The sequence below is a fragment of the Anarhichas minor genome, unplaced genomic scaffold, assembly GCF_050575085.1.
Source record: "Anarhichas minor isolate MPS153535 unplaced genomic scaffold, ASM5057508v1 ptg000010l, whole genome shotgun sequence".
In the NCBI taxonomy this organism is placed as follows: Eukaryota; Metazoa; Chordata; class Actinopteri; order Perciformes; family Anarhichadidae; genus Anarhichas; species Anarhichas minor.
Genome location: NW_027466456.1, coordinates 12,061,171 through 12,071,207, shown reverse-complemented (window position 1 = coordinate 12,071,207; position 10,037 = coordinate 12,061,171). Strand labels below are relative to the sequence as shown.

The 10,037-nt window shown below is 39.1% G+C and overlaps 1 long non-coding RNA gene across 1 annotated transcript; it reads right to left on the bottom strand.

Annotated features, from left to right (window-relative positions):
• Positions 1-5,260: 5,260 nt before the first annotated feature.
• On the bottom strand, positions 5,261-9,785 carry LOC142947001 (uncharacterized). The gene is made up of 3 exons (XR_012953158.1): positions 9,656-9,785; positions 7,454-7,500; positions 5,261-7,348 (listed from the first exon to the last, which is right to left on the bottom strand). It is a non-coding gene; the product is annotated as an uncharacterized LOC142947001 (long non-coding RNA).
• Positions 9,786-10,037: the final 252 nt, after the last annotated feature.

The following is a 10,037-nucleotide window of genomic DNA, read 5'->3' as shown; positions in this document are numbered from 1 at the left end:
CTGGAATTATGTAAGGATTTATTATTTAAGCCAAGGACTGGATTTTAAATCAAAGAGCAGAAGTACATGAACTGAACAATACTCTTATGGCAACATAGCAGTGTCTTAAACTTTTTAACAGTTTTTGACCACCTTTACTTCACAATGACTGCAAACATCACAAACACTCTTTGCCCCACAACTTTTAAAATCTTCTTTTTTTTAAACGATAAACATGACAGCCTCACAGAGCTACAGTCACTATAGACTCTAGCTCTTGTTAGCAGCTTGCAGCTAGATCAAACTTAATGAAACTCAATAGAATATAGTAAAATTACAGTTAGCTTTTCTTTTTACAACAGTAGCAATGTTCAAAAAAATTATCAGTTATCCTGTTAAGAGTCTAATGCATTGTTGGTCAGTGTAACAATGAATCCTACAACTGCAAATAAAAAGAACCAGTGTGTGTGATGTCTGGGTAGCACAACTGTGAGCTTGTACAATGTGACAGGAAGTGGTGGTCACAAAAAAAGCCAATGACCTTAAAAAAAGGTAGCTCATGCAAAGTGAAACACTAGATTACTCATCACCAAAGAGACTTCTGTGGTGTTTCAATCTACCTTGTTCAAACTAGAACATGTCATGTTGATTTGCAAGAAGTGATGATAGAGTGAGAGCATTTCCCACGAGGCTGCACTTAAATTTCTCTATAGGAAAAAATCTTATACCTGGTTCCTGTACTGTTAGGTTGTGGCCTGCTTGGGGAGAACGTCACTCTGTTGTTTAGTTATGACAGTCAAAATTCTATCTCTCACCACATCAAGATTAAAATCATCTGTCCTGACCACAGACAGCGCGATAACATCGCTAAACGTGAAGTGTTGTGAAGAAAATACTATGAGCCGATACCACAGTGTGTGTATATTAAGGACATTTAAGGACATTTATTTGCAGGAAATGTGGACTTTGAGTTTCCAGAACTTATTTCATCAACTTTTATTGGTGTACCTATATTCAACTGTTAAATCCTACCTCTATTGGAGATTTTATATTTAGCACTTGTTTGAGTATTCATGCGATTAGTGTATAATACAACAATAACATCAGGATGACACACAATAAGACTCAATGTTGTCTTTAAGCACTAATGTACATTCTACTAGTAAATAAATGACCACATCCTGCCCCCTTTTTATCTGATTTTCCGCGTGAATACACTATAATATTTCAATGTATTACTTTGTTACATGTTGTGACACATGTTGTCCAACAGATGGCAGAATAGATGCCTCTGCTCGTTTGTTTTATTTGAAAGTATGAGTCAGAATTATCATAGCTTTTGACTCATAATCAGTGCGTCATTTTGGATTGTAAAAAAAAGCAACTCCTACATCCATATATTAATATATGTGATGAACAGTTTGGGTCCAGACGTTTGTCATGCTTTAAAGCACATGTGTCACCTGATGAGATATTTTTTTTTCTGTCTTGGTATTTGACACTGCTGAACACGTTCTTATTGTAACTGCATAATTCTAAACATTGTATTCACACGTTCCTACTAATTTAGCATCACTTTAAAATATATGTATCATCATATCATCCTTTTGCCTCGTCAACACCTACATTTACTCTCTAAGTATAATTTTCTCTCATGCAAAGTCACAGAGCTTTTGTCTGTCTTGTAGTATCAAAGTAAAAACGTGGCCTCATACTTTAAGAGACAAGAGAGCAGGATGAAAAGCTGCAGCCTTCAGGGTGCATTATATCTGTGGAGGGTTCCATCTGTACTCTGACTCATTGCCACCAGAGGGCAGTGTCAGCTGCAGCTTTGGCTTTTGAGTAAAGAGTGTCACAAACCTTTGTGTTGAGCAGTAAATGTCCCCTCTTCAGATGTACATACAGAAAAAAGTATATTCAGAAAAATAGTTTCTGTTTTTGAGTGCTGGCTTGAAACTGACATGACATGCAAATGTACTTAAAATGTTGTGTTTGGGATGCTTTTGCTCATCAAAGTTAAAACAGGCCAAGAGTGTAGTATGTGTAATTAGAAAATTGCTGAAATAATCCTCTGTAGATATTTCACTGACTGCTTATTATCCCTTGGTAGTAACAGAAGATGGCATTGCAGGAAAGGAGATGTTTGTATATCTTAAAGTGCACTCTGGTCCTCGAAAGTCAATACAGATGCAGATAGGTTTGTGTCCTCACTCACTCATACTTTCATACTTCAGGGATACATGTGAGGTCTCTCTGAAGGTAAAGTATGAATATTTAGCTCCGAACAAATGAGTTTACCCTGCTGACTTGTGAAACCTCACATTTTTAAATTGAGATCTTTCCGCTGATGTCAAGTGGAAAACCAGACCTAACTATTTTACGGTGTGATTATTAAGGTTACACACAAACAGAAGTTATTTACAGAACAGTCAATCCAAAACGTGTGTTAATCTAATCTAATCTAATCTTGCTAATAAGCATGCATGCAACACTATTTATTTAATTTGTGAGGGACGATGAGCAATAAAGATGATTGTTAGCATTTAATTTATTGTACCAGGGTTAGCTTGAAGCTAATTCTAATCTGCAGTCTCTTGGCAGGTCACGTTTGAAACATCCACACAGTGACAGAATAGTCACTAAACTAATTAGACAAACAGGACAGGACACTTGATACAAAATGAACAGAGCAGTACATTAAACACCAGCAGCAAGTATATGTTTGACAATTTAAAAGCGAGGATATCTGCATTAAGCTCAAACAGTACAGGGTTGGGAAGCTTTTAGTACACTTTTCAATTTGGCTTTAAAACAACTGATAGAGCTGCAATACTTTGATCTCTGGTGTCTACCTTTGGCAAATTGAGTTAATAATAATTACACCCATTATTATGAGGAAAAATATTTACAAATTGTACTATTAGACTATGTCATAATAGACAACGAATCTGTACAAAAACGCCAGCCTTAAAGGAGGTGTATTTAACATTCTGAACGTGAATATAGCATCAAACAGCTATAATGAAAATTAAGTTGCTCCTTTTCTGTGATTATCGTTATCTGAGCTCATCCGTGCTTCGTTGACATAGCCAGGCTTTTAGTGCATGTTTGTGCTCCACTGGTGAGCTCACGGCGGTCACTCTACAGCTGATAACGCCATCCTGACCAACAGCATCGTTGCACTGTTAGCTCTGTTAGCACTGTTAGCACTGTTAGCTGTGAGCCGCTGGCAGCATGTAACAATGAGAGGGAAGAAAAAAACACTCTTCTGTTGAACCGTTTTGTCATTCATGATTTGAATGTTGCAACAGCTCACAGCACAGTTATGGAAAAGCGAGGTTTGGTTTGTTTATGAGAAACCTCTGTACTATAGAGGTGGGTGTGATGTTGTGCAAAGTGCAACAGGTCGAGCACAGCAACATGCACACTAGCAAATGACAGTGAAGTCCAGCTTCACCTCAAAGAAACGGAAGACAGCAACCGTGCACATTAGGGATTCTCTTCAAGGTTAATATAGTGTAGAAAACATTTGAGGATTCCTAATAGGGTAACTTTTTTGTGGAAATAATAATAATAATTGAAAGTATTTTGATATGTATTGAGGATCTCTCTAATATTTCCCCACAGGTCCCAGAAAGGGAAGAAGACCTCAGGATCTGTCTTTGGGGCACTGTAATGTACCATTACAGTGCTTTTGGGTATTTCAGGGGCTAGATAGGTTTCTTAGTTACTCCTTCAACAAGAAAGGAGAATATTGGCCATACTATTCACTCTGTGACCAGAGCCAGAGCAGGGAATGTATGTAGAGTTTTGCTTTTAAGCTTCCTTTGAGTTCGGTGCACCCAGCAGCTCAGTATATTTTACCTTGAGCCACTGGATTCATGTTCGAAAAAAGAAAAGTTCCTGCAAAAGCTCTCTTTTGGATACCCTTATAGTTAAAGATGACAAAACGCCTTCAGTGAGAAAACAAATTAGGCTGCCCAACTTGCTAGAAAACTTTCTCTGTGCTGGTGCCCTGACTGGAAACATTACAAGCTGGTATGAGATGTGTATTGCCCAGGACCAGAGGGTCTGCAGCAGGTGATAAATCCCAGAATAACATTTGTGCCGAGCGTCAGTGATATCGGTAACGTGAGGTGCCTGCAATAGCCCAAAGGATATCAAAAGACAGAACCCACCCCAGCCACAGCCTGTTCTCCCTGCTGCCGTCTGGCAAGCTATACAGATTCGTCCCCTGCCGTACAGAGCAGTTTCTTTCGTCAGGCTGTAAGACTCAACAGCTAGTGCCCTGTTGAGTCAAAGCCACCAGTGTTTCCTTAGCACTCCCTGGCTCGGGGATGCTGTGTGTCAGTTTGTTTGTGGTGATTTGATTATTTTGTGCTAATTTGATTAAACACAAATTGATTAGGCTAACATAATACCAATGTGAAACCAAATAACTTTACAATTAATAAAACCTGTTGTCACTGAAGGTCTGGGGGCCTGTTTTGCCCAGTTGGTAATCCAGCCTATAGTCTGTGACTACAAAAGATGTTGTAATTGACATGTCTTTTGTTTCTATTGTCAAATGGCTATAGAAAATATGACATAGTAGAAAACTGATTAATTTCCCGGGGGTTTACCCTCTTCTACATGCCTGAGCTGAGAGAAAATGCCTGCCCACTCATGTAGTTAGCTCACTCTCTCTTTTTTCACTTCGTATCCAGTTTTATCATGAAATGAATGTGTGTCATGTGTTGTATACAGGCTGAATCATTTCCCCAAAAAGTCAGAAAAATGAGGTAGATTAACCCAAGCTATCATGAGCTACATTGCAACGGGGCTAATTTCAGCCTTTTTGGAGGCTTTAAGTAAAAATGAAAGTAATAATCGTACAGACTTTACAGTGTTGAGGTTGAGGTTTCATGATAATAAATGCTGAACTAGCACCTGCACCTTGGACCCTGTATGCAGCCTCAAAGAGACAACATCATGTAGGCTTCGCAGAAAAACAGATGGTGGAGTTATGGGAGATTTACCCGGGGCCAGCCCCACTGACACACTAAAAGTAGGTCCTGCGTGAGAACAACCCTTTTAGTATGGTGGATCAGTACTGCATGATTTTACATACCGAAGGCTTGGTAAGACAAGGCCAGGTTGATAAGAAGCATCGTGGTCTTTAAGCGACAGCTACTTTAAGTTTAACTCAACCAGTGCGATTATTTCTGCCTGGAGAGCAGATTTAAAACCGACATTGAAACCAAGGTACACTTTCAGACAAAGGCCAAGGAGGGCATCAGTATTGTAAGACATTTTATTCAGGACACCAACAATTTAACAAGCAACATGCAGCTAAACATTTTTTTACAACTAAAACACACTGTGAAGCATGCACCATGTTTTCACCTTCTTGAATGGATCACCAAAACAAAATGTATTTTCTGTTACTTACATGAGACTCAATGATCCAGCATTGATGTACGAAGGACATTGTTTGTACACAAAAAAAATAAAGTTTATTTCTCTATTTTGACACTCACTCCTGCATTTCAAGAAGAAACAGTTCAGTAGTATGACATAATAACACCTGCTGGCAGGACAACTTGGTACATTCAAAATGCCCTTTTGCTTTTTTACCAATAATGAAAGCAGAAGAAACTTCAGTCGGTGTTTGATTGCGTGCCTTTGCGTCCACGTATTTTAAAAAAACACGTCACCATTTACTAGGTTGGCTGGTTATTTTCCTTCCTGAATAACAACCAACATCTGGGATGAATAATCAACCAGCATGTCTGCCACTTGTGAACAAATATGCTGGATGAGTTTAATACATGAATGCATGGATATCACACATTAATGACAACAACATGTGGCACTGAGGACATAAATCAAAACTTATTCTGACAAATCTATCAAAATATTATTTAGCACCTTTCAAAAGAGAACGTCAGAGATCATGCAGTGGAAAATGGCAGTGAGATATTGTCAGATAGCCATCGTATGCGTAAACATCGGTGTGACAGTCTCAAACTGTCACATACAGTAAATGGAAAATCCCTTCTGTGAATATACAGTACTCTTGAGCTGAGATCTTTAATCTACAAATACAATTTCATCATTTCCTGAGACTGTTTCATTTCACTAATAGTTCTTAATTCTGTTTGTGTTAACAGTGGAAACACTGAGTCTAACTGTGATCAACACTTTGATGAAAAACAAATCAGAAAATGACAGAAAAGATAAAAAATGAGTCAACCTGAAACCCAAAGGGAGCTCCTGAAGATATAACACATAACTGGCCTTCTTTCATGTTTTTGTTATTATCAATAAATTCCATGAGAACAACACCATCAGTGTGTTAGTCCATCTCTCAATGCTTTCTGACTTCCCCACCATGTCTGTGGTACTCAGCTGAAAGCCTATTTGACTGAAGACAAAAATATATGTATTATATGTAAAAAGAAGAAAAAAAACAGCCCCAAAATGTATCGATTCAATTTTAAAACACATAATAAAAACGCTCAGTATTTTTTCAAAACAGCTGGGCACTGTATTTTTTAGAAAATGTTATTCAAATGTTATTCAAAAGTACATTTTTGTGGGACTACTTTAAGCTCCGGTGAGTATTTTCAGCAGCAGGATTTTATTTGTGGGACTCAAAATAAACGACAGTGCCCCTGTTCATCAAATTAAGATGTCACCCAGTGCAATGGTGAGGCTGCCTGGTGTGTTTTTGATAGTTTTGGGACAACAATGGAGGTCTATGGCAAGGAGGAGTAAGTTATATAACGGATGTTGACCACACAGGAAATAGGACTAAGTCATTGTTTTGGTCTTTTTATGGCATTGGTCAAAGAAAACAAAAAATGAAACAGACTCTGCCTTTAAGAGTTTAGTGGACAGATGACCCTGAGACAAATAAAGAACAAACAAACCAAATCACAATGTTGGTTTGTTATTGCAACATTATATGTGCTGGCTTGTGGTTTGCCGACATGTCAACATTTCAATCTCACGACCACCAAACTCAAAGTGACACCTACATACTCACGATCAAAGCAGAACAGTGACTCCTTTGCTTGTAAATTATTGCCGACACGCTGTGAGAATTCATCGTGTGATTAAAAAAAGCATTTATCACACTCACTAGAAATATATTTTTAGATCTATATATAAGTCATCTTTCATACCTTTACCCAAACCAAGAGAGACCTGCTGGTTTACATTCTGCTGCAAGTCACACTTGTCTCTTCTCTGAGAGATAGCTGACATCAGCGTACACTATATCACTTCGATTAATCTCCAACACTGCCGGATATCTTTTGGGAAAGTCCAGGACGCTGTAGACCAGTGGGGGTGCGGGCACATTGGTGGATGCCTCAACTGTTTCCTGCAACGACGATCAAAGTCAAGGTGAAGAATTTCTGCAGATGTTTTAAATATTTACTTTGACGTTTACATTTTTAACGACCCAAAAAGGTGACTGTGTTCTTACTTGTACTGTGGGATTAGAGCTTTGTTGTTGAGGTGGCGGTTGTTTGTCTGTATAATGAGCAAAACAGGTCAAATATTGAGTCAGTCAGGCAAATATTCAACTTAATCCCTGTAAGACGTGGATTTGAATGGAAGTTAATTAAAGGGTAGACAGTCTGATTAGAGCTGAGGTGAAATGAACGGCTGGCAAAAAAATACAGGTGGCCATTTTAAAGGAATAGTTCAACATTTTAGCAAATATGCTTATTCAAAGAGTTACATTAGAACTTTGCTTTTGTAGTAATTCCTGGAGTCTTGGTGCCATCATGCAGGTTTAAGGACCTTTGCTAATACCTTTTCTCAGCGATCATATCATATAGAGACGCCACACAGACGCAATGGGCAGATAAGCTGCAGTTTATTAAACAAACAAGCTACAAAGAGTTCATTAGTGTGGCAGATTGTTAAACTTTTGACAGAGCCAGACTCACTGTTTCCCATCTTTTTACTAGGCTAAGCTAATGGTCTCCTGACTTCAAGCCCGTACAGACATGAGACTTGGATCGATCTTCTCACCTAACAATCTGAAAAAATGCTGCTAATACCAGTAAACTTGTTAATACATCAAGCAGTTAAAAGAATAACGGCCATAGCAGTCCACATGCTGATCGATTAGCATTTTTGTGAATAATTTCACAGAGGTTTATTAATCCAAGCCTGTTTTTTAAAAATGATTATTGATTATATTGAAGTTAGTTTGATTAAGTCTGACTTAATTATTGATTATTCTGGTACAAGCTTTAAAAAACAAGTGCTAAAAAAGCTAGGTGCAGAAGAGTAAAGTTGTTCTCCACCATCAGTTAGTTTGCTGAGTTGTGATATTTGAAGACTCGCAGCATTATCTGATGAAGGCGTCAGCAAAACCGTGCATTTGTATACACATACGGGAATTCATGGTGTGGTTTTTGAGGTTGCGGAGGCAATGTTCCAACTCAAAGTAGGCCAGAGGGCTTTGTCTCTAAAGTGAAAACGCTCTCGTAATAGTGAACAAATAATGCAAGTGACTTTTTCCACCCACCCCTTTGTGATAGTAGATGTATTCATGTTTGCACGCACTGAAGGAGGACTTCTTTTCAAAAGCTGTGAATCATCATGTATCAAAAGGATGTGAAACTGCAATCTGGTTTGCATTTTTGAGCATTTAACCACACAATTGCACATTTTTTCCACAGAATAACAATTCTTCTTCTTACCTCGCTTGAAAAATAAAAAAAAAATAGTCTACTACTGACCATATGCTGCGTTCACACCAAACGCGGCGCGAATTATTCGCGCGAGTAGATTACATACAAAGTCTATGCACAGACGCGATGAGACTGGCGCGGCGCGAATTTGCGATGGCGCGGCGCGATGGACGCGAATTCGCCCCAAACGCGTGAGGTGAAATTTTTCAACTTCGGTGAAATATTCGCGTTGCGCCCCGGCGCGATAGCCTATCAGCGTTGAGTTGCTCCCCCCCGTCATCACTGACATCCTGCCGTTGTTGAATCAGGAAATAAATACTGTAGCCGTCTGTGTTCACCCAGAGCTCTACGATACCTCATATCAATAGAGACCGGACCAAACTATGTGTGTGAACCATATGGTACAAACAATGAATGATAGACGCATGAAACATGACGGCGTTTAGTTTCCCGGGATATCTGTGACTTCCACAACACGTACTAAGCAGAACTAGAGGTTATTTTTTCCATGGTTAATGGCGGACAGTTGAACGGCTTTCAGGGCGATAAGGCCCGCCCCCTCTCCGGCGCGATTCGCGCGAATGTACACAAATGGTCCCCGGCGAGACCTGCGGCGCGATTGACGCGAATATGCGGCGCGATGAATTCGCGCTGCGTTTGGTGTGAACACGGCATAACTCTAAATAGGTAATTTAAGGCCGGACTTTCTTTGGGTTTAAATGAATCTCAGTGACAACTCACATACAATGTTGGATCAAAGTTTCCAGATGTATCAGGTCAAACACTTTATTTCAGATTTTAATAATTCAGCAGACACCTCCTTGCCGACTGAGGACTACCTAAATTGAGCTACATGAAAGCAACCAAGTCAGTGTAAGTCAAACTTGACAACAAACACAGCACCCCGACTTGTCTGTTATGACAGACAAGTAAAACAAATACAGAGAAGAGGAGTATTTTTGGACCGTCACTTTCCCTACCTTTGGTTCTCAGTAGACACCAGATCAACAAGGGAAGTACTGCAGCCAACAGCACTACAGGTGAAACCACAAGGACAGTGACGATGTGAGAGGAAATATAACTGGTGGTTCCACTGCCTGTCGTTGTGATGTCATTCTGCATAGGAGTAACTGTAGGAGATAAAAGGAAACCATGAAAATATAGACTCATACCTCTGCAGGAAATTATTTCCTCCAACCAACATGTCTATGACAAACGGTTGTTTAACAAATATAATTGTTCAAAGGACACTGAATTACTGCATTTGCCAATTAAAACTGTATTGTTTGACTAAATTTTTCCTATACAGTAATCATTATTGTTTCATTAAATACAAGATTAGCCTTTAACCAGCACGGACAC